The sequence below is a fragment of the Crinia signifera genome, chromosome 5 (genome assembly GCF_055691185.1).
Source record: "Crinia signifera chromosome 5, ASM5569118v1, whole genome shotgun sequence".
In the NCBI taxonomy this organism is placed as follows: Eukaryota; Metazoa; Chordata; class Amphibia; order Anura; family Myobatrachidae; genus Crinia; species Crinia signifera.
In genome coordinates this window covers 98,549,189-98,574,065 of record NC_139221.1, presented here as the reverse complement: position 1 = coordinate 98,574,065, position 24,877 = coordinate 98,549,189, and positions in this window count along the sequence as shown.

Here is a 24,877-nt window from a genome sequence, read left to right as displayed (position 1 = left end):
AGCCAATCAGCTCTGTTTGAAAAATTACAGTTAGCAGTTGATTGACTGGTGCCTTCCACTTTATATCTACTTTATCTCTTCACCAGGCTTAATACATCTGCCTCACTATGTCAAACATACTAATTAAAAAAAAAAATCATTTAACACTGCTTTTTCCTTCCCTTTAGACCAGTGTATTTATTTACATTATCTATATATTTAACTTGTATGCTTGAGTGCTAATATTTCAATCCAATCTATAAAACATCCATGAAATGACTGCTGGGTTTAAAAGATACAGCACGCAAGGGATTAAAGTAGTACTTCATTACTAAAAATCAAATTGTACTATATATAAGCCTGAAGTTTTATCACCAAGGTGTCTAGCATACAAGATTAATCAGCGCTATGTGAGTAAACAATATATTGCTGTGCTAATGGTAGCTTTAGTATTTTATTATACTTTTGGACTGCAGAATTATTCTGAGATTCTTCCTACAGTAAAGTGTAAGCTATTAAGCAATTTACAAGTAGCAGAAGGGAGATACAATGTTATATTAAATAATCTTTTTCAAGGTCATTTACTTGGATGACAGCATTGACATTTAATGCTTGACAAACTGAATGTTCCACTAGAGTAGCATAAAATCCTAAATGTGTTACTGTCGAGAAAATTGAAAGAATAAAATGACTGTGGAACATTTTAATTCGATTTGATTAAAGTAAAATTTATAAATATGTCTTTTTCAAATGTTTTTACAATTCTTATAAGCGTAGCTATTTATTTTTACTTTATTTTACTTTAAACCAATAAAAAATTGCCTACGTAACAAAATATCACTGTACTAATTGAGATAATCAATGTAAAAAAAGAATATAAGTAGTAGTCTATGTACACATTGAATAATAACCAACCTGAAATTACTATTGAATGATATAAAAATTGCTCTATCGCTACTGATTCTTTTGTCTCTAAGCTGCATGGTCACTGCTTGGTCCTTGCACACAGACAGCAAGAAGGAGGGGGGCCAGCTCCAGGCCTACTAGCACCCTGAGCAAGAAACTTTTGAAATGCACCCCTCCATGTGCCCACACGCTCCAGAACCATTAGGCATTGCCTTGCAATAGCGTGCAAAGAAGAAGCAGTAGGTGATGAGCTGGCAGTGGGTGACAGGCAGATGCAGTGGGGAATAGGGTGACAGGAGAGAGTGAGACAGAGAGGCAGTGTGTGATTTATTTCAGTGGCCCTGGGATGGATGGGAAGGGAACAGAGAGTTTAAGGTGGGGGTACATTGGGCTGAATGAGGGGGGACATTATTACTGGAGTAGCTGAGGGGGTACTAAGGGACTTTTAGAATAGGGACGTGGGTTAGTTAGGAGAGGCAAGAAGGGAGACATGGCTGGGCGAGTCAGTGAGATGGTGGGGAACACTGAGCTGGATGGGGGATCACTGTGAATGGTGGCCACTGGGCAGGAATAGAAGGGGACAGTAAGTGGTGGGAGGAGGGAACACTTGACTGAATTAGGACAGGGTGGATCATTGTGCAACTGGCATACTGGGTTCTATGTATGGGGGCAGTGATATGGGCACTCAGCTAGAGAAGGGGAAGACACTGGGATTGGAGCACTAACCTTTTGCATCATATCCCCCACTGCATCATCTTTGCACTGCCAGCGCGATGCAGGGATCTGCCTCTCCCAGCTGCCCTCTACATTTTACTGCTGTTCCACCAGAGGTACATTTGTCCCCTCCCCTTCTCTTGTCCCCGCACATTGCTGCATGTTAGGAGTCATTATTTATGACTCCTATCTGTCTTTTCTGTCATGGGTTAATTTCAGTCTGTGTTGGTAATCAACTCTCTGGTGGCCTCCAGTGGTGAGTCTGTGCCATTACAGACCAATCTCCTGTGAATTAATCTATGCACAAGTCTGATCTCGTTAGCCCTGCTGGGCTGGATTGTGCACAGCTGCCTTGGTTACCTGAGGCCTTCATAAGGCATTCTGACCTATACAACCCTGTCAGTTATAGTTCATAGTTCCTACTTCCTAGTTCATTCTGAGTTGCTGTTCCTGTCTACTGTCTAGTCAGAGTTCTCAGTGTGTTCAGTCTGAGTTCTGCTTCAGTCTAGTCAGTTCTATCTCAGCCCTGTCTGTATCCTGCCTTAGACCTGTCACAGTCTGGTGTACTCCAGCTAGCACTCCTGCTGAGCATCCTGAGCCCCAGGCCTGAATTGTGCTACACTATCCGTGTTCCTGGTCACAGTCAGTGGTCCTGTCTGCCTGCACTGCAGTCCCCTGAGATCTGTCTGCAGTATCACCATCATACAGATAAGTCAGGGGCTTCCCCTGCAGCTGCTTCATTTATTATTTATTATATGGTACCATCTCTGCATTGTTGCAGCAGCTCATAGTAAGGGGTCAGGTTTGCCTTCTAGGGGTCATTCCTTCCCTGTGCAGGAGTCTGGAGTTTTATTTTGTATATACCACCTTAGTGTATTGTTGCACCCACATTTGGGTAGACTCTGGGGGTACCCCATCCTTTGTGCCCCTTAAATTAGCTTTTCTTCTTGCACTCTTCTCGCCTTGGCGGGCACGTTGTCCCACATAAGACCAAGAGGATGGAGCCGACATAACCAGCTCTGTTGAGCCTAGCACTGCACGTGTCCGTCAACCGCGAGGAGAGGCATTAGAGTTAGGGGTCAGGTTTGGTGGTACCCTCCAGAGTCCTTACACTGCAGCTCCTGGCAGATCCATCCCCCTGCTTCCCATATCTCAGCGCTACCCTACGGCTCCCAGCAACTGACTGCCACTCCAAAGGAGCAAGGCTTGAGTCGACCCTGCCACGGATTCAGCGGGAGGAGACACTGGACCGGCCGCAGTGCAGTGACAATCAGTGGGGTGGGGGGGGGAGGGAACTAGCAGCAGTGTCCATAGAGCTGTCTGGCCCCTCCTCACACACACCCCTGCCGCCAGCTTGCCCAGATGACCCTGATCTCAGACCCGGTGCCCGACAAAATAAATTAAATAAAAAGACAAATACATAAAAAAAGAAGTGTGTGCTGACAGGCCGGGGTAAACTCTACCCCCCCTCTTGGCGGTCCTGTGGAAGGGGCAGTGGGAGGCTCTGAGCAATGTTCTACTGGCAAACCTTGGCATTTATGTGCATGCTACTTTTACGCATACCACCTACCTACATATTATTGCAGACTATTCATGGCAACAGTATCCCCGGATGGCAGATGACTTAAAAGATCTTATTCTAATGTACTGGTGCCAGATACCACAGGACACCTCCAGAGGTCTTGTGGAGTCTATGCATCAAAAGGTCAGAGCTGTTTTGGTGCAGCAAGGGGGGCATATACAACATTAGGCAGTTGGTTTTAATGTTATGCTGATTCAGGTTCTGTATATGCATTAAAGCTATTTTGGGAAACACCTGAAGCCCCAAAAACTTCAAAACAAGAGGAATTCTCTTTCCTTCTGAATGAACTGAATCAACAGACAACCCCAAAAAGTTTACATATTATCTCCCACTCAGCCACATTAATGCCAGACTCTGAGAAACACATTTTATGCAGCCTCACTCACTGAGACCTTTCATTTTAAAAAGAAAACTGCATAGTTAAGATGGCCATACACACTGATAATGAAAGAATACATTTGCAAGAGTAAATCTCCTACCTTTCCTTTTAAATTTTTTAACCCACTTAAAATACACAATAAATTGGATACACGGACGGTGTTATGGTTAGCATTACTACCTCACATCACTGAGGTCATTGGTTCAATTCCCACAATGGCCCTAACTTTGCGGAGTATATTCTCCCTGTGTGAGTTTGTGTGGGTTTACTTCGGGTACTTCAGGTCTCCTCCCACAATCCAAAAATATACTGGTAAATTAATTGGCTCCCAACAAAATCAACCCTAGAATGAATGTGTGCGGACAGTAAGCTCCACTGGGGCAGGGACTGATGTGAAATTTGAAATGTTACCTGTAAAGCACTGTAGAACATGTGCGCACTATATATAGAAGTGGTACTGTAATAAATAATGAAAAAATTGCTTTCATGTATTTAAAGTCATTAAGGAAAGACAGCATTGAATATGCGGTCGCCGCTATCTCCCCTGTCGCAAATAGCGGCTTGGATTGAATTACCCCCCCTTAGTGTTGACCAAACTATTGTCAGTTGTCACTTTGGCAAGGGCAGTTATAGTGGACAATATTAATAATCTAGATAGTTTATCCAGCAAATAGAGTTTTGTGAAATATAGCATAAATTTCCAGGAAGAAAAATGTAACACATATTTTTGGCTAGTTTTTATTATTTATGTACTAGTGTTATCTGTTTTATTAATTTATTTCTACAGTAGCAGGGATTTATTTATTTATATTTTAAATCCAGAGTTCATACCTTGGATAGAGGCATACAATTTTTACAGATACCGTATGACAGATACCGTATGACAGATCCAGTAGACTTCGATTTCATAAAATAAGACAACATTCATCAAAATTCAGTGCTTATCTTTTTCACACTATTATTGCTACACATTCTTTTCATTGGGATGATTTTTCGAGAATTTATATAGCATTTTATTATGAGATGTGTTTTAAAATGCATCAAATGTAATGATAGTATAGTATATATTAATTGGATGCACTCTTCATGAAAACACAAATATTCCCTTTGATAAAGTAAATGACACTTAACCTGTTTTTCAATGTACTCTACAGTAAAAACATTTTTGTTACAAAAGAATGACACTTATTTCTCTTTTATCGAAAAGAACAGTGACACAGAGATCAATTTCTGTTAGCTGTTCATGAGATTCAAAGCATCTCCCACGCACAGTTCTTACAAATAGATAATTAGCAATAGCATGACAGCCAATGTTAGGACATAAAATAAATAACCAGATTAGTAGTCCTCTCTCTCCTACATTTATTACAAACATTTTTAGCATAAATTATATACTATTTTATTCCTACGCTGTTAGCAATTTAACATTTAAGCCATCATAGATACTATCTTGTGACTTAAACAGGCATCCTATAATTATATATGACTGGATACTTCTAATGTGTTGCCTGTGTTAAATGATAGGTATGTATTAAGCTTTTTCATGAAGAAAACACAATAGACTGATATAGATTTTGCTTTGTACTTCTAAAGTTAATGGTTGAGAGAATGATATTGTTTCTATAATCTTAGTTTCTCAATCATCTTCTGCCCTCGTTAGAGGACATATTGGCTTACAACTGTAAATGCAACATGTTAAAGGGAGTAGAGTGAAAAGATGATATGTACCTTCTACAAACTGGTTTTCTATCTTATCACTAACAGACAGTTAAATCTGAAAGTTGGTATTTCACATTCTTTGTTTACTTGTCTTCAGCCTTTGATAGGATTCAACCCATTCAACCTGTTCAAGGATAACAAGTCACAGAGCAAATGTAGTTGTTCAGTTGTTTGATGATGATGACACTGATGTTATTCATATGTTCTCGTCTTCTCAGTAACCAGGTATTAACTGAAGAAAGCCTTTAGGGGAAAATTAGTAACAAAAAAAAGTATAAAATAGGCATATTTGTATCCAAAAATACACCTATTTCATACGTATTTCTATTTTTGGTATTCGTATTCATTGCACATTTGTATTTGTATTTACAAATATGAATGTATACAACATCGGCAGAATAAGAGTAGTAATCACCATTCAAAAGAATGGTGGTTCCTAAATTACTAAGTGGCCGTATTGAAAATAAAGTGAACAATAAATAAATAATTTTCAAAAACGGCATGGGGTCCCCCCCCCCATGGCTGTAACCAGCCCCAAGCTCAAAGAGGAATTTAAAAAAATCAGGGAACAAACCAAGTAGGGGTTCCCTGTATTTTTTTAAAACCAGCACCAGGCCCAAGGGCTGGTCCTGCTTCCCAAAATATGGGGGACAAAACTAGTAGGGGTCCCCCGTATTTTAAGAACCAGCACCAGGCCCAACCAACCAGCAGGGTAATGCCACTTATTATATAGGGTCCCGCGGCCAAAGCATTAACCCCCCCTTACTGGTCAGCCTGGGCAGGGGTCCTGGGGAAGTGGGGACCCCCCAATGAAGGGGTCCCCCCTCCAGAACTTACCTGCTAAGCTGAAGCCTGGGAGGTGACCACTGGGCTGATAAATGTGTAAAAGTTAGAAAAAACATTGGGTTCTGCTGTGGAACTATGAATCCCGGCAAGCCTGGACCACATATTGGAATTTGGAGAACCACAAGTCCCAGCATCCGGCCTGTTAATGGGCTTGCTGGGACTCTTAGTTCCACAGCAGAACCAATAGTTAAATAAAAGCACACACACAGCAGAAAAATAAAACTTTATTAAACACCAAGCCCATTCATACATATACTTACCTATCTTGACCCCATAGGTAGGTGACGTCTATCTCTGTCCATCAGCTGGTCCAGAAAAAATCCAGGGGGTACCTATGGAAGGAAATTATACATACAAAGGTCCCCTGGCATAGATCGGTCCACTTCAGTCCATGTAGCATCCAGGGAAGATGAAAAAATAACAAAACAAATACCTGAGTCAGTACGGACTGACAGGAGGAGAAGCTGGGGATGTTTGTTTACATCTGGCGGCTCTTCCTCCCGAATACTGCTATTGGCCTCCTAGCGGTGCCTATCAGCCAATTGGAGTTGCTGTGGAGTTGCTAGGTGGCCAATAGAGGTATTCGAGACGAGGAGCCGCAGGATGTAAATTCTGGAACAATTCTTGATTTTACTTCCATCATCAGCCAATAGCATCCATCATCAGCAAATAGCTTTGCCACAATCCAATATACATATAGGAATATGTTTAGGTGCAAATAGATTAATATAACGTATAAGTAGTCCAGATACAGTTTCAGAATAAAAACTATTTTCTTAAACATAAGAGCAAAATGTTCTGCCTAAAATCAGTGCAACTTGAAAAGTAGATTTGTAAGAGCAAAGATTTATAAGGAAAGTTCAGATGAATTTGTGGACTGATTTCACAATATTCTGGAAACTGAGGGTTTAAGGTATTAAAATTGAATAGATACAAATGCACTCATTCTTGTCCATTCATTAAGATGCGGGCGGGACCGGCTGATTGCTGGGCCGATTTGCAGTACCTATATATGACTGGGTCAGCAATATATGGCTGTTACAAATGGCTACACCATCAATAGAACACAGCCATATGTGGTCATATTGGTGAATTTGGATTTGAATTCATCAGTAAATATGAATGTCAAATAGACCAGGCTGTCCCCTGTGCCCCTGGTCTATGGGTACCATCATACACTAGGTCCTCCCCCAGCCAGCAGCAGACTCCAGGGGAGCTCCACAGCTGATTTGCTGTTTGTGCCTCCATAAAAGCCAATTGTTAAAGTTTAACATGGGCATCTATGGGTGGTCCCATCATAGAAGCCCATTTTAAATATTAAGCTGATATTGGTATGCTTGGTGAATGGTGCGGCTCGATCTTAACAGCATATCAATCAGCCACTAGATTAGTGGAGCATTATCCATCCAGCAGTGGCAATGTGTATTGCATGGATATTGTATGGCGTGCATTAATGAACCTCGGCGAGCTCACACACCCAATGAGCCTGGCTCCATCTGTATTTCTGCAACCAGGACCGGCTCAATAAGCCTGGGGCTGGTTAAAGCTTGGCAGGATGACCCTACGCCATTTAAAAAAAATGTAATCTATTTTTTTTACACTGCCCAGCATCACACAGATCTTACAGATCCATATATTGCTGGTGGCTCATAAATATTTTGCTGCTGTATTTCTGGCACCCAAATATGAATGGCTGCCACATTGGAGAATACAAATGTGGGAAATACGGCAGCCTTGTAAATTTGACATTTTCTCCATTTATATTGACCGGCTGTATACGGCCGATATATATACGGCCGATCCCGTTCGTACCTGTTTGTACAGGAATTAGCCATATTCGGCTGATCTTCGTAAATTTCCACTTGAATATTTCACATTATTTCCAAAGCAAATACCCAGACATCACACAGACACAGTATTGCATGATTAGTGTCATATAGTCTCACTTTTCTGGATATTAGCATGGTACTATTGAGTTTTTAACTTGAATAAAGTTTGAAATATTTTGCAAACTAAACTGACAAGCCAGAACATAAATCACATTCTCACATTGGCAGTTACTATATAAGGAAATATAAAATTGACTTCCAGTCACAGGAGATATAAATTTATTACATTTTGAAATATAAAAACATGACTTGACTTACAAAGTAAGTAAGTAAGCTGTACAAATCATTAGTAGAAATAATTAAAGTTTTTTAAGGGTTGAATGGCAAAAACATTTGTCTGATTTGATTATAAAGTAAAATATTCCAATGTTTGAGATGTTTTTACTTCAGTAGAATGTATGTCAGGTAAATTTACTAAAGCTTCTAAAAATGAAAAGAGGTGATGTAGCCCATAGCAACCAAGATTAATTTTTAGTATCCTTAGTAAATTTACCCCAAAGCGTTATTAACAAAATTGGTATGGTGTCATTTTGATCCAAAGACTTCTGTCTTTTTATTCTGTCGCATGATTCTAGAATTTTAATTTTTAATATTGATAACTCAGAAATTTGGATTCTAGATGTTTGTTGGCACTAAAATTATCATCTGTTTTCTTAATAAAAATTACTAAACAGACTAAATATTTGTTTCTTGTTATGATCAGCTTTAGCCCCCCTTAAATATGTTTATGTAGTTAGTTAATTATTTATAAATTGAGATATTTCATTTAAATATATTTGTTTTTAATTTAAGTCTTGTTAATGCATTTTCTTCAAAATGGATTCCACAAAAAAAAAATGTCCTTTTAACTATTGCTTTTGATTTCACCGACACATGCATAGGTTGTTAAAGGAGGGCATAAAATTGATGCCAACTGTTGGTCCACATAGAATTAACTGTAATTATTTGTAATTATATTGTAAAACGAGTATTGCTTTATGTAATCTAAAATTAATATTTGTTGAAAATATTTGTTTATTTTTAAATAATATGAAGCTTATTTAAGTCCTCATTCATGCAACCTAGTTTTGCAAATAAATGAAATGTTATTTGAGACACTAGAAAACAAAACAAAATACAGCAAGTCAATTGCAACAATATAAATTATTGATGTGTCTTTGAGGTAAAATGGATGAGGAATAGATACTGTATGGCCTGTAAAAGTTAATTAGAATAATGTAAAACTGTACTCAATTACCAATCAGAGGCCTGTTTATGTCTATGTTATGTAAGGTCTTTCAGAGAGGATACATACAAGTATGTTTAGCTTTTTTTAATGAATTAATCTTCTTTATAACGAAGTTAAAAACAGAAATTAGATAAGTGTCTATAGATGAGGTTGACTATACTGTTTAATAATGGCTTATGGAGTAGAAATACAGATGGTGCTTTGATCATTGCCAGGATATATAATCGACTCATGAAGCTCCAAAGTGAATCTAGTTAATGTTTATTCACCTGAGCCAGATGTGAGACAGATTTTAATGAAAATTGTCTGGCACGGGATTCCTCTTCAGTAGGAAGTATCTATCTATCTATCTATCTATCTATCTATCTATCTATCTATCTATCTATCTATCTATCTATCTATCTATCTATCATCTATCCTGTTTATATACTTTACACAAAGTCCAGCACTCCTCCTTAATAACAATGTGCCAGGTGTCAGATCATAGCAATAATAATCCAGGTACTCCACATAAACGGTACTATTAGGCAGTATAAGCAGTAACAATAAACCACCACTCACTTTAATGCAACATGTCGGGTGCTAGAATCAATACATTTTATTAATAATAATGAACATACCTTTATAACAAAAAGGCTGCCCTTCTCCCCACCATGACTTCCTGCAGAGGTCCGATGAAGTCATATGTTGCACCTAGGTACCGGCAACCTGGAGCCTCCCATTCATGTGGCTAGCAATCCAGGGAAAATGACAGAAATATATTGTTATACATTTAAGTACACTAGAAGATGCCAAAAGTTAGTTACTGGTATTAGACATAATTCCTATGCATAGTGTGGCAGTGACAGCAAACTTCCACATGAAGGTAACGTGGAAGATCCAGTCCCGGTTTTAAGATTCAATCCTGGTTTGTAAATATGTCTTTTGAATTAATCTCTGCTGATTAACATCACCTGTTATTTTCTCTTATATGTTTGTCCAGAGCAGAGGGTGATTGCTCCAAATGCCTAAAAGAGGCTGTGTGATATTTGGGGAATGTGGGGATTATGTGTTCTCTGGAGTGTATCCTTACTGTGGAAAACCTGCTACACTGTAACTGAAGAATTGCCATGCTGTTACCTTGTATGCTGTCTATCTGCTACAAATAAAGAACAAGACTTTACTCCTATGCAGTGATTCCTTGCAGTGGTGTAACTAAGTTTTGGGCGCCCCCCCGCCGTTAGGGGGGGGCGCCCCCGCCACCCCGCCAAGCACCCCCAATCTCCCGCCGCCCATGCAAACCCCCCCCCAATCCCCTGCAGCCTTACCTATCGCGCTGGTTCCGGCGGCTCCGTTCTTCTTCTGCTTAGGACCACCACAAAATGGCCGCCCCCATACAGCAGACAGTTTCAGAAAACTGTGTGCTATATGGGGGCGGCCATTTTGTGGTGGTCCTCAGCAGAAGAACGGAGCCGCCGGGACCAGCGAGATAGGTAAGTCTGCGGGGGATTGGGGGGGGGGGGTGTAACTATAGCACCGCAGCCCCCGGCGCCCTCACATGCACAGCGCCCCCCCACGGTGGCGGGGGCTGCGGTGCTATAGTTACGCCGCTGATTCCTTGTCACAATAGTTTAAGCAAGTGTTCAAAATATCATCAACAGAATTAGTTTGTAACAGCGATAGCTAGTCATTGCAATACTAGTGTAAGCTGCAGAGTTTATATATAAGCTGCAAATTTTTTATAGCAAATACCGAGCTTTCTGGAATATACATAAATCATTTTAATAATGAACCATTTCAGGACACAATGTTGTACTTGCAGATAAATGACAATAGATCAATATTATCCAACCTTCAATTAAAACCACAGCTCTAACATACACAGAAAAATTACTATTCTACATGATTCCGAGATGCATCTGTTAAGTGTAAGGTGCATATGTGTCAAGGGAGTAAACATCATAGCATACAGTATGTCACTGCCATTACTAGACATCTGGAGGCGCTGTGCAAGAAAGGAGACACAAAGAGGATTGCTATTCGCACAGGACCCTCATTAGTGTTGAGGATAGTAGGTGGACCCCCAATAGATAAATACACTGAATATATTTCTAAGTGGATCTTGTCAGGGGTGTGCTACCACTGGACATCAAAATATACACAAATGACAGAGAAGAAAAAAGTATGTCCTGGTGTGGTGCACCTGCTGAGACTCAAACGAATAAAAATTAACTTTTATTGACAATTTTAAGAAAGCGAAATATAAAAACACACAAACAAAACATAAACGCAAATGTGTTTAAAAAATGTTGACTGTAGATAAGTGTGGGTTTTTACAGGTATTGTTAGCTGACACTCTTTATAATAATATATATATGATTCAATATGCTAGTGTCTTATTGGCTAAATATCCCTGTGCGTAGGTGCAGAAGGCTGACAAAAAGTGTGGTGATTGGTGTGGTTAACACATTATATAGGTGCAGGCCGACAAACAATTCCTTTGTCCCAGAGGTAGTATCTCAATGGCTATCTGGGTGTCTGCCTGAGATGCTACTGATCTTTGACAAGTAAAAAGAAGACTCTTTTTTGGATTGGGTTGACACTGATGTCGACCAGTGCCAGTGGTTTCTCACCAGTTAGATTTTATCCCAGCCCTCCTGTCAAAAGTGATACGTTTTCTCAGTGATCTTTTTACTCAGTAAATAGCCACAGACATATTGTGGATCACATTATGACACCCTGATTAACTATCACAGCAAGCCAATCGCTACCCAATAGTACCTGCATAAGTGATAATTGACACATTAGTCGACATGGCAAGGTGACTCTTTATTTACATCCAGCGAAGTACACCAGCCACAACAAGTAATTGTTGGATTGGTACATTGATGTTTCTTGTGTGAGGTGCAATCTCAGCCTAAACACAATAAACACGGGTTACTCTGCATTAGATGTAGCTGTCTTCACTGTGTGTAACACGGATTCTGCAGACAGCAATTATTATTAGAAAATTCATGCACATGTTCCTGAGATACCCCAAGATTGTATAGGATGACCTCCTAAATCAAATATAAAGGAATTAAATGTGCAATTTTCCAGAGAGTACCAATTACTATTGGTCGACATCCGTGTTTACCTTTTTTCATTAATTGACACAAATTTGTGGATTGTGGGTGATTGATACATACATATCGGGTCCTTCTAATAAGGGCAGTTAGCGATAGATCTAACTGGTGAGAAACCACTGGCACTGGTCGACATCAGTGTCAACCCAATCCAAAAAGAGTCTTCTTTTTACTTGTCAAAGATCAGTAGCATCTCAGGCAGACACCCAGATAGCCATTGAGATTCTACCTCTGGGCCAAAGGAATTGTTTGTCGGCCTGCACCTATATAATGTGTTAACCACACCAATCACCACACTTTTTGTCAGCCTTCTGCACCTATGCACAGGGATATTTAGCCAATAAGACACTAGCATATTGAATCATATATATATTATTATAAAGAGTGTCGGCTAACAATACCTGTAAAAACTCACACTAATCTACAGTCAACATTTGTGTGGAGTCGGAGAGCCACCGTTTTTTAAACACATTTGCGTATATGTTTTGTTTGTGTGTTTTTATATTTCGCTTTCTTAAAATTGTCAATAAAAGTTAATTTTTATTCGTTTGAGTCTCAGCAGGTGCACCACACAGGACATACTTTTTTCTTTGCTGTGCAAGAAAGGGAATTGGTGCCCCCTTACTTAAATAGGCACTTTAGGCATGTCAAAAATCAAGGTGCGTGGTTTCATAAAAAAGTCATGTATATTATTGACATTACACCACACAGTAGTGCCACTTGTACACATTGCTCCAGGTAGGGTCCCTTAGACACACTGTGCGATATAGAGCCATTTAGACACAATTTGCTAGATAGAGCCTCTAAAACACACTGCACCAGGTATAGCCCCTTAGATTGCACCAGGTAAAGCCCCTTCTCTCCTTCAGTCTGAGCTCATGCCCACGTGTCCTAGTCTCCATCCTGAAAGTAAATAGGGTGCCTGAAAGTTTGTTATATACCTGTACATGGTAAACACGTCTCTCCTAAATGTCTTTTATCCAGTGTAGAAATTTCTAATTGAGCTAATCTGTCCTCATAACAGAAATATAAACAGTCATTACCCCGACGTCGGGATAACAACAGTCAAAACGCAGACACTCGGGGTCCCGATGGCTACCGGCTATTCTCCCTCATGGGGGTCCGAGACCCCCATTGAGGGAGAGTAGAATAGGTGGCGAGTGTAGCGAGCCACCGTGCCAGAGCATGGCGAGCGCAGCGAGCCTGCAAGGGGCATTGTTGCGTTTGCCATGCTGTCGGAGTCCGGCCAGTCGGAATCCCAACGTTGGGCTAATGACTGTCGGGATACCGACTGTCGGGACCATATACCACACCCATTGAATTGTGGTGTTCTTTGTTACCTGTATTCAATTGTTGTCTTTTGTTTACTGTAAAGTTAAGTTCTGTCTCCCTATACTGTTCTATTGTATGCCCTTTGTATGGCAATGTGAAACACATGTGGCGCCTTATAAATAAAATGTAATAATAATAATATTCACTGTGTTATGGTTTTTGTGTATGAACCCACAGCCATGACCACTGCTTAGGACGGCCACGGCGAGTCCTACTCTGACTCTGTTGCTGAATCACGAGGATGCTGATACCTGTGAGGCTAGATGTTCACCTACAATAGCCATGTTTGTTGGTGCAAATTAAGTCCACCCCAACTCCGGTGCCATCAGGTCTTATGAGTGACAAGGTACCAGCAATCCTAACATAATAAGCAAAAGGAAACCTAACTAGAGGACCTACCTGAACAATTAAACCTAAATTTAAATGGCAGTTAGCCATAACTAATGAACGCAGCTAATAGCACTATCGACCTAGTCGCCAAACTTCCAGTGACCGAGTCGCATAAACAAGAAAAATACACCACACCAAATTGCGCAACAGTACAAACGACACCTTAAACACAGCCCCAAACATATATAAAGCACGGAGCTGCGCTACCTCCAGAGGGGTAACAAAATAAATGACCATGCCCTGGAAACCAGAAAGAAATAACAGCAATAACCCGGTCTCCAAATGGAGAATTTATGGTACCAGGAATGAGGACTGCAAGGCTGGATGGAAAACTCCAAAGGCCTGTCACCAGGAGCTGACAGGAGCAGAAGACAGCTGTGATTTGGCAGATGGATATCTCTGAACTGAAGCTATCACTGGTGGGGCTGAGCTGGGCTGGCTTCCTTAAAAATGCCAGTGTGGACCATCCCCATGAAAGCCCAGCCCAACCTTACCGCCCTTAGCTGCAGACTGGTGCACCGGCCTGCTAGCTGTCCAGCAACACCAGAGCGGGGAGATGACTTCCGCCGCAGTCAGCCAGCAGCATCCCCCAATGCTGGGCAACCGCATATGCTGCCACTGGAAGCCATGTCCAGCCACATAGTCCCCCGGTGTCCCTGGTTGCCACGCAACCAGACCAGAAGACGCCGAAGCGAGCGTCCGGAAGATGCCACTGCCCCAAGCCCTGCTGCACACACAATCTGCATGCAACACATCAATCCTAAAATCACTGGTGATGCAAGATAATTACAAAACAAGGCCCGTCTGTTGCATAACCATATTTGTAGCAATATTGCTTTAAATCTCCAACACAAGCCTATGTAGGAAGTGTATCCACCTACAATAAATAATAATGATGAGAAGTTCCATATACTGTATTTGCTTACCATATCTAAAAAATAATTATACTTAACATTCAGTTGTGATTGTTAGTTTGATTCCTTTTCAAACAGCCTGTACTGTAATATTCTGATTAATAATTAATACAGCATAGCTGATACAGCAGCCAAACAATATTTAAGCAAACGCTAAAATTAATATTTGATTCACTGAAATAATAGTGAGAGAAATAACAAAGCAATTAAAGTCAATAAGACTACTAGATTAACTATTTTGAACATCATTGATTACCAAAAGTAAACTGATATTTTGTGTACTGTATGTAGATGGCAGTGTTGTTGAAAACTACTATTGCTTTAAATTCAGTTCTTTGCAAACGTGCCACTGATCAAATCAATATTTTATGCAAATAGAAAACATTATGTGGGAGCAAAAAACAGCATATACTGTAGAGTAAAGAAAGTACTCAGGACAAACACAACAAGAACATGCAAAATGCTGCAACCTTTTAATGATAATCAAAGGTGTAGGGTTAAATGTAATAGGGTCTAAGAAGCCAGGTACAAGAGTTGCATGGTCTTATTGTTAAAGTGGCAATCATTTAAAAGGCAAAACTAGGTTAGTTTTGCAGTGTAAATATAATTTCTGCTTAAAGAAAAAATGTTGAGTTGTTGGCACTGAAATTTTGCACATCCCTCAGAGATGTTAGCATTTTTAGCAGTTGCTTTTTGGATCTCTCACAGAGATGTTTGTACTGAAATGGTTAAAATGTAGCCATTCTTGGTTAAACTTCCAAGAATGTTACTACTACCATTCACCACACACCACTCTGACCCCATGAACTGCTTCTCCCCAAACAGGACGGGGAAGCCATAATCGCGAACAACTGGCGCTGACTGACAGCGGCATGCTGTGATCTTGCGAGAGTTCGAGACTCGGAAGTGCCACAGGAGCCGGGACACACTGACGGAGAGTAGACGCGGCCAGGACTCATGGAGCTACGGCAGGGAAAACTCGTGCTGCATCAGGAACCCAGTACTGAGGGCGTCCTTTCCACCCCAGAAACAGTGAGTGACGCACACACACTTTTCTCAGTAGGACGCCGCTAGCAGGAACTAACTGTGACACTCACCAGACATTTCATTTCCTGCGTGCAAGGAGAGTGCATAGGTTCCTATGAGATTGTAAGGGGGTTCTAAGGAATCGCTCTAAGCCTACAAGGCACCTCTCCCACATATTGCACCCTGACACTGCATACCATTTCCCTCCACAAATCACCAGGAGAGACCGAAGGTCCTGGGCTCATGACCCACGGGAGCCTAAAGAGGTCTAGTAAAGACACTCTGAAACCCGTTTGGGAATCTCCCCTGGTGACACTTGTCCAGTAAATTTCCCACACAGTGGGGACCCCAATTTGGTGTACAATAAAACACCTCTTAGTACCGCACAAGGTATTCGCCCACCGGGTTTTCTAGACACCCCCCTAGAGTTCAGTACACACTGGCTTTACATTTGTATTAACAAATAAATTCGATTTTAACATTCAATTTGCATTTCCCCTACTTCTTTTACACCAGCATCACTCATTTCCCCCAATCAACACAATCAGGACAGCATGCAAAGCCACAGACTAGGGACACTTTTACCAGAACTTGTCCTACAATTACTGCTGCTCAGTGCAAGTGTGAATGCCAACCAATGTCATTTATCTTCTGTAACTTCTCTTGAATCTTCTGTCACCTGACAAACAGGCACATCAATTAATCAAAAGTAGAATACTTCTGTTCTCTCTTGAACTAACAGTCATATTTGACCTATTCTAAAACTCGGGGTGCACCACTGACTGTCACATTAAACCAAAGGATATATCCGAAGGGCGGAGGTGACCTATTGTGAGATGGTACTCATATAGTCAGTAGTCCCAAAATACACCAATTAGACCACAAGCAACAATCAATACAACATAGTGCCCATTAAGACTGGTGCGTTCCCCATTCCACTTCCCTTTTTCCCTTTATGTATACTTCAAAAGTAGAATACTCAAGTTAACTTTAATAAAGGTTGATTTTGAATTGATATTAAAATTGATCTAAATCAAAGATGTGTTTCAGGGTCTTAAATGCATATTCACTAGCAGACATTTTTGTTACTGAATATCGATATTCAAATATTAATACATTTGGAATTTAGCTTATGAAACACAACATCATATTAGATTGATTTATTATTTTAATTGTATTAAATCATATAAAATCAACTTTAATACATTTACCAGACAGGCTCTAGAAATATCAATTGAGCCTTTACAGGATTAAAAGGTATCTTTAAGTTGTACATTTGAATTTCTAGATTCTGACCCAGTAAAGCAGCTTGAATCCCGTTCCTCAATTTTTTAATGTGCAAATTAGAGGGAGAGAGCACGTCTATGATTATGATTATGACAATGATTATTTAAAAGCTGAGCATGGTTCTTTGGGAGTTCATATGATATCATTTGAGAGGAATTACTGATGATGATGATGCATGAGTTGATCCTGTACAAATTGATGTGAATGATGTTGAATGTTTTGAACCAAGGCAGTAACCAGTACCCCCGCATGACCTAGATAAGTGCATTGTCATGTTTGGCAAAATTCAAACTGATCCACTATTTATTTGTGTAACTCAATTCAAGCAATGTATCCATAGAGTTTACATGTAGACACCACCAACTTCTTATATCATTGGCAGCATATACATTTTTTACAAGCAGAAGACTCATATATGGTACTGGACAGTCCAGCATCAAATAATGGAAACATTAGTAGATCAATGCTGTTTCTTACCAAATCTCTCACTTTCTGATTCTCTCACCCTATTACATTTCCCCTACTATTTCAAAATAGAATAATTATATTTCCACTAAACAATAGTAGAAACAAACCTGAAATCTCTATCACTGTTGAGCAATCAACAATAAATCCTTCCATACAAGCTTGCTGCTAGGTGCGATTTTGAACTGTCATCTGTTTCGCACATTCAGTCTGTCTCAAAATCATGTTACGTACATCTAAAAAACATATCCAAATCTTACAAAAGACTTCAAAAACTTGAATCCATCCTCTCATTATCTTTTTCAGTGATTATTGCAGTAATCTTGTTACCAAAAAGAGACTCTCACCACTAAAATCCATTCTGAAAGCAGTTTTGAGGTTTATCTTCCTCACCAGGTGTTCATCATATGCAGATCCACTTTGTTTGTCCCTCCATTGGCTTTCTGTGTTCTACTGCATTCATTATACAATTATATTACACACACACACACACACACACACACACACACACACACACACACACACACACACACACACACACACGGTCATTATTCAAACTACCTATCTCTTTACTTGTCTCAAAATAACTCCCAACTTGACCTTTCTGTTCTGCACAAGATTGGTGTCATATATTCGCTCCAATTTATGATTACAGAACTTTCTTCAGCTGAACCCACTCTGGGGAATGCCCTCACATGCACAATAAGACTCTTGTCTAGTCTCCAAAACTTTCAGTGTTCCCTAAAACTCCCCTCTTGAGGCAAGTGTATCAGATTCCATAACAACCCACAAACCCTTCAAAAGCAATCTAATTACATCCAAACTGTATAGTCCACACACTTTACCATCCACTTAATCTAAGGCCAACATTGCCTTGTGATTACATCCTAGAGCCAACAAAAATCTTTGCAATCTATTGGATCATTATTCATTAGATAACTTATGGATTCATGCCTATTTGCCTATAGGGTGAAAGCTTACAAGCATGTCTTTCCTACCTGTATGACTGTCTGTTTACTACCCAAGTTTTGGTTCATCACTGTTGTCTTCAATTGTAAAGTAGCTCAACAATTTTCTGCAATATTCTGTATAAGAAATAATAATAATAATAGCTCATAAAAAAACTAAAGAAAAAAAAAACATCCTGTAACATAGAAGTTATAAGCTGATGGGCTGGTACTTTGGGGGGTCATTCTGAGTAACTCGCATTCCAGCGAGTGCGGCCCCCTCCCGATGTTTATGGGACTGCGCATACACAGGACATCAACAGCCAGCTATGTCTTTGGCCCGCCACACGTAAATAAAAGTCAGTTTCCACTTAATTCTATTTGTGAAGACAGGAGGAATCATTTAATGGTTGGAGACATCGAATGATTTTCCTGCAGTGGAGGTATGCAAGGGGATGTGTCTTTGTTACACATTCCCTCACATGTTACCGAGGGGAATCGGTGGTGGTGGGCGGCGGGTTGGCATCTCTGGTGCTTGGTAAGGTTTGAGCATCGCTGCTTACAAGAATGACCCCCTTTGTCTCTCTCCTGTCTATCTCTCTCCAAAGCTTAGTAAATAGACCCCTATGTTTTTCTGTTGTAAACCTTCATTATAGTGTGGATTTAAAATAAAAGGCTTGTTACGGAAAATATCAACAACTGATTGTAACAATAATCCTTTGCAAGATGAATCAATTATAGCATATCTACAAATGATCTATTTGACAGGAGACGAAGCTTCTGATTTATCAGTGAGTCTGTGCTTTGACTTTATCAGGTTTTCATGGATCCATGCTAACAATTTCCATCAAAATTTTATTTTTGTAAGACTGCAATTCCCTGGCTATTGTATATATGGAGTTTAAAGTTCCACTGCATAAACCAGATGGTTCTCCGACCTCTTGCCTGTTTACATCCTGCTATCTAATCACCACCCACTTGCTTGCACCTCTTGTATTCTGTCTGTCTCCCCTTCCTACTAGATTGTAAGCTCCTCTGAGCAGGGCCCTCTTCCCTCCTGTTGTCAAAGCCCACTTCTCTTCACATGTCACTCACAGCTCTCCTATACTCCAACACTCAGTGACCATCTTCGTTGAGTCCTCACTACTTATATCCAAGCTGTAATGTGTATTGAACTGTGACGCTCTTTATTTGTACTGTATTTTTGTTATTTATTCAATGTTATGCCAAGCTTTGTCTCCCTGTATTGTTCCTTTGTACGGCGCTGCGAAACACTTGTGGCGCCTTATAAATAAGATTATAATAATAATAATAATAATAAAGTTAAAGTTTCAAAATCTTTTTTAAATGCCATTGTAAATCTACAGTATTGAATAAAATACTATGTTTATGAGTCCAAGAGGAGGAAAAAATGAGTACATTTCTATGAGAGATTATCGGACATATACATGCAGCTTTAACAGCATCGTCAACTATTGCAGAATTGGCAGGTCATGCAAAATTGTGCTCATTAATAATTGGCTCCATCAAGAATATATAATTTGCCATGCCATCAACTGAACCAGCAGGTAGCAACATGTTGTTATTTAACCTTATGTATTCTACAGTCACAAGAGGGAAAGAAAGAAGTCACCAGGTTACTGTATAAAGTTGTTGTATTGAATGAGAGAAAGAGCGAGAGCTATATTTTTCATGATTAATACAATTGTAGTAATGAGCAGTTTAACAAAAGTGCCAGCTCTGATACTGAGTCATGTCCCATAGTTTGAAAGCAATATTTGGCTCATCCTTTTACCATTTGTGGTAATACTGCAGAATATTAAGCATTTGTTATTTTAATAAAAAGGTCTAGATTACACTAGGTATACAGCACTCTTTCTTGTTGTGTATCAATAAAATGTATTAATGCAACAAATCCAGCCTAAAATATATATATATATATATATATATATATATATATATATATACACAGTCAATGAATATGTCATGAATGTATATTTTTGTCATCTTATAAGACACATTTACAATCAGCCAAAGGTGGCTAGCTAATGTTGGCAACACTGATAATCATTATCAACAAGTAATTGCACCACACCTCATCAACAAGTAATTGCACCACACCTCATATTGGAACTGAGAAGATTGGCCTCAGAACAGAATAAAGCAAACATAAAAACACAGGGCTCAATAAGGAGAAGTTTTATATCTTGTGGGATTTCATTTTATTTCCTTTACTGAAGAAAGAAGATTCACTTTGGATATTGGTGTTTAACAAAATGGCCAAGGCATTTGTTTTTGGGCCTAAATCTTACGGTGATTTCAGTCATGTTATTTCCTCACTGAGGGGGTATTATATTATGGCAGGGGGATTTAACCTAATGCTGGTTAACAATATTACAGATGGACCCATGTTGTTTGTCTCACTGCCTTATCAGTATACATCTCAGGATATAGGAAGATATACTGTAGGTACTTGAAGATAATATTGATAATGGCTGAAGAAGAAAAAGAAGTCTCCCGATGGAGGAAGAAGACTCTCTTTGCCATAAAGACGAATCATGTCGCGTCACTTCCGGTTCCGTCTGCAGTGTCAACAGTGTCTCCTCGTGCTTTTGCCCAACCATCAATCCATTGGGATCTACCCCATGCTGATTGATGGTTGGGCAAAAGCACGAGGAGACACTGTTGACACTGCAGACAGAACCGGAAGTGACGCAACATGATTCATCTTTATGGCAAAGGGAAGCAGTGGCAACTGTTAGCAGGAACCCCCAGAGACAGGCACAGAGAGGCCTGATTCCTGACCACACACTACTCCTCCTCTACTTTTTACTATAAGTACACGCATAAGTATATGCATGCTGTTCACTTCTACTCCACTCAAAAGTACTGTGGATATTTCAAAGTTACTCATAAATAAAAAGCCTAATGAAGGGATACAGGAGAGAAAAAACGTTGTGAAACGCTGATTTAGTTGGTGTATGCTGTTAGTCTTTCATTCATTTTCTATTAAGAAGGATATGGATTTTATGAATGAAGCACTTGGTTAATGGTTTAAAATCAGACCAGGGTTCTGACTGGTATTTTAGCTTATATGTTCTACATGTGTTTGGATGAGTTTCCTCAGTATTCTCCATAGCCTCACATGGTACAAATTTCCAAAAATAATTCTACTGAGTTTGTGCACGAGTGCGTAGAAACTGTAAGCACCCCAGTGAGTAATGTAAATGAATACACACCTGTAAAGTACTGTATAATGTTCACAGTATATGCTATATCAATAAATAACTATAATGTATCTGTTTATGTTCAGCACTACTCTATCTGTTGGTGGTAAATACAGCTACATGTGGAAGTAAAATCTGGATTGAAACCTCAACAACACGCAAGGGGGTAGGGAGGGCGGAGCCGGTGGAGTACCTGCTCTGGGTGCCGAGAGATCAGAGGGCGCCAGAGCCATGCACCGCTGGCTCCCCAACCCTGCTCGCCTGCTCCCCCATTCCCTCCCCCTATTAAGTCACCCGCTTGCTGCTTCCAAGTATGCGACTGCCAACCATCCATCAACAGCACTGGGAGAAGAGTGAATGCTGCCCAAGTCTCCCAGCCCCTGACTGAGTCTTCCAGCATCTTCCTACATCAGCTTCATCACTGCGGCTACCTGAGACCCTCAGCCGCAATTACAATAAGCGGCTGCTCTGTCTCCTCTAATTGACAGGAGCGGCAATTAATTATAGGGTAACAGCTTAAACATTATTGCCTTGTCCTTGTTTTTATATTTCTTTATTCAATTTCATTTATTTTAATTTGTTTATTTTATTTTATTTAACTTTTTCATTTGTTATTCTATATTCTGTATTACATATTGTCTTCCCTCTTTCCCATTTCACCCCCCAAAAACTAGCGCTCTAAAAATCTTCTGTGTAAAAGTCTCCCGCTGGACCGCTAGCCAATAGGATTGTCAGGAAAGAGAGAGGTTTGTCTTTGGTGGTGCACCAGTAGGAGAAGAATGAGTCCTAAAAATTACCTTTTAATATTTATTTTCTAAAAGCTGCAAAATATAACAAACAATATTTAACATTAACCAAGTGAAAACAGTGAAATTTAAAATGCACGTGCGGCGTCTTGGAGCAACTGTCAATTAGGTAGTGTCTGCTTATTGCATTATTGTACTGACACCAAGAATTATTCCTTCTTTATTATTCATTAATTCATATAGAGGAAAGGTGTCCACTGAAGTCTATAATTCCCTTTTTCTGGTCCTGTAGGTACCGTTGTTGACTTAATATAGTGTTTATCTAATATTAGATTGATTGTATTGGTGCCCTTTGGGTGCACTCTACAACTTAGTGTTTACCTCCTTGTTTATAGTTTTATTATTGTGGGTAATATTATTTCTTACGGTGCAGAGGCACCAATGAGAATCAAGGATTACCGCACACAGGAGGAATTGACACTATTGTCTGCAGACATACTGTACATTAGTCTCTTAAAGTGAAGAGACTGCTTATCATGCTAGTACTTATTGGATCAATCCTGTCAGCACACCTAATGAAGATACATTAAGTTTGTTACAGTATCGCTAGAGTATTACTATGTTGTAGCGGCTGAAGTATCAGTGTGGCTGGTGGTATAACACGCTGTTGCCGTCAGCAGCTTTCTCTCTTGTGGGGAGAGTGCAAGCTGTGAGGCAGCTTAGCGTGCGTTGCCTATGGGGTACCTTACAGGGGGAAATAAATACATTGAAGTCCTGATAATGACTGATAAGTAGACAACAGTGTGAGACAGTGCTGCAAGTGACGCCCGCACGGCTTGGTCAGCTGGTCAGGACTGAGGAAGATCTGCAAAGCGTACGCTGGCTGACCAAGCCGTGCGGGCGTCACCTGCAGCACTGTCTCACACTGTTTTCTACTTACCAGTCCTTATCAGGACTTCAGTGTATTTATTTCCCCCTGTAAGGTACCCCATAGGCAACCAACATGCCTAAACAACGCATGCTAAGCTGCCTCACAGCTTGCACCCTCCCCACAAGAGAGAAAGCTGCTGACGGCAACAGCGTGTTATACCGCCAGCCACACTGATACTTCAGCCGCTACAACATAGTAATACTCTAGGTGTGCTGACAGGATTGATCCAATACGTACTAGCATGATAAGCAGTCTCTTCACTTTGAGAGACTAACGTATGTCTGCAGACAATAGTGTCAATTCCTCCTGTGTGCGGTAATCCTTGATTCTCATTGGTGCCTCTGCACCGTAAGAAATAATAATACCCACAATAATAAAACTATAAACAAGGAGGTAAACACTATGTTGTAGAGTGCACCCAAAGGGCACCAATACAATCTAATATTAGATAAACACTATATTAAGTCAACAACGGTACCTACAGGACCAGAAAAAGGGAATTATAGACTTCAGTGGACACCTTTCCTCTATATAAATTAATGAATAATAAAGAAGGAATAATTCTTGGTGTCAGTACAATAATACAATAAGCAGACACTACCTAATTGACAGTTGATCCAAGACGCCGCACGTGCATTTTAAATTTCACTGTTTTCACTTGTTTAATGTTACATGTTGTTTGTTATATTCGCAGCTATCAAAAAAATAAATATTAAAAGGTAATTTTTATGACTCATTCTTCTCCTACTGGTGCACCACCAAAGACAAACCTCTCTCTTTCCTGACAATCCAATTGTTAATCCATTTTTCAGTGGTAGCACACCCCGGTGGAATATGGATAAATTCCAACCTATCACACAATAGGTGGCCAAACATACCTACCAATTTAAGTCTCCCAATCTTGTGCAACAGACCCTACAACCCCCCATTTATCGCTAGCCCATAGGTATTTGCGGTCCAGCAGCCAATCAGAAGCAGCATTGATGGCTGCTGGACTGCGAGCGCCTATTGGCTAGCGGTCCAGCGGGAGACTTAATTGAAAATAGCAGCGGACAGGGCAGAGGGCAGCTCAGCCAGGCACAGCGGGGAGCGGACAGGGGGGGAGGGGTCTGGGCTGCAGCCCCTCTTGGCAATGAGCTATTTAGCCCCCCTTGGCATCAAGCATGAAGCCCCTTGGCATTGAGCATGAAGTCCCTGGCATCGAGCATGAAGTTCCTAGCAATGAGTATGTAGGTAAGTGGCATGTTACGTATCAAATGTGTAATG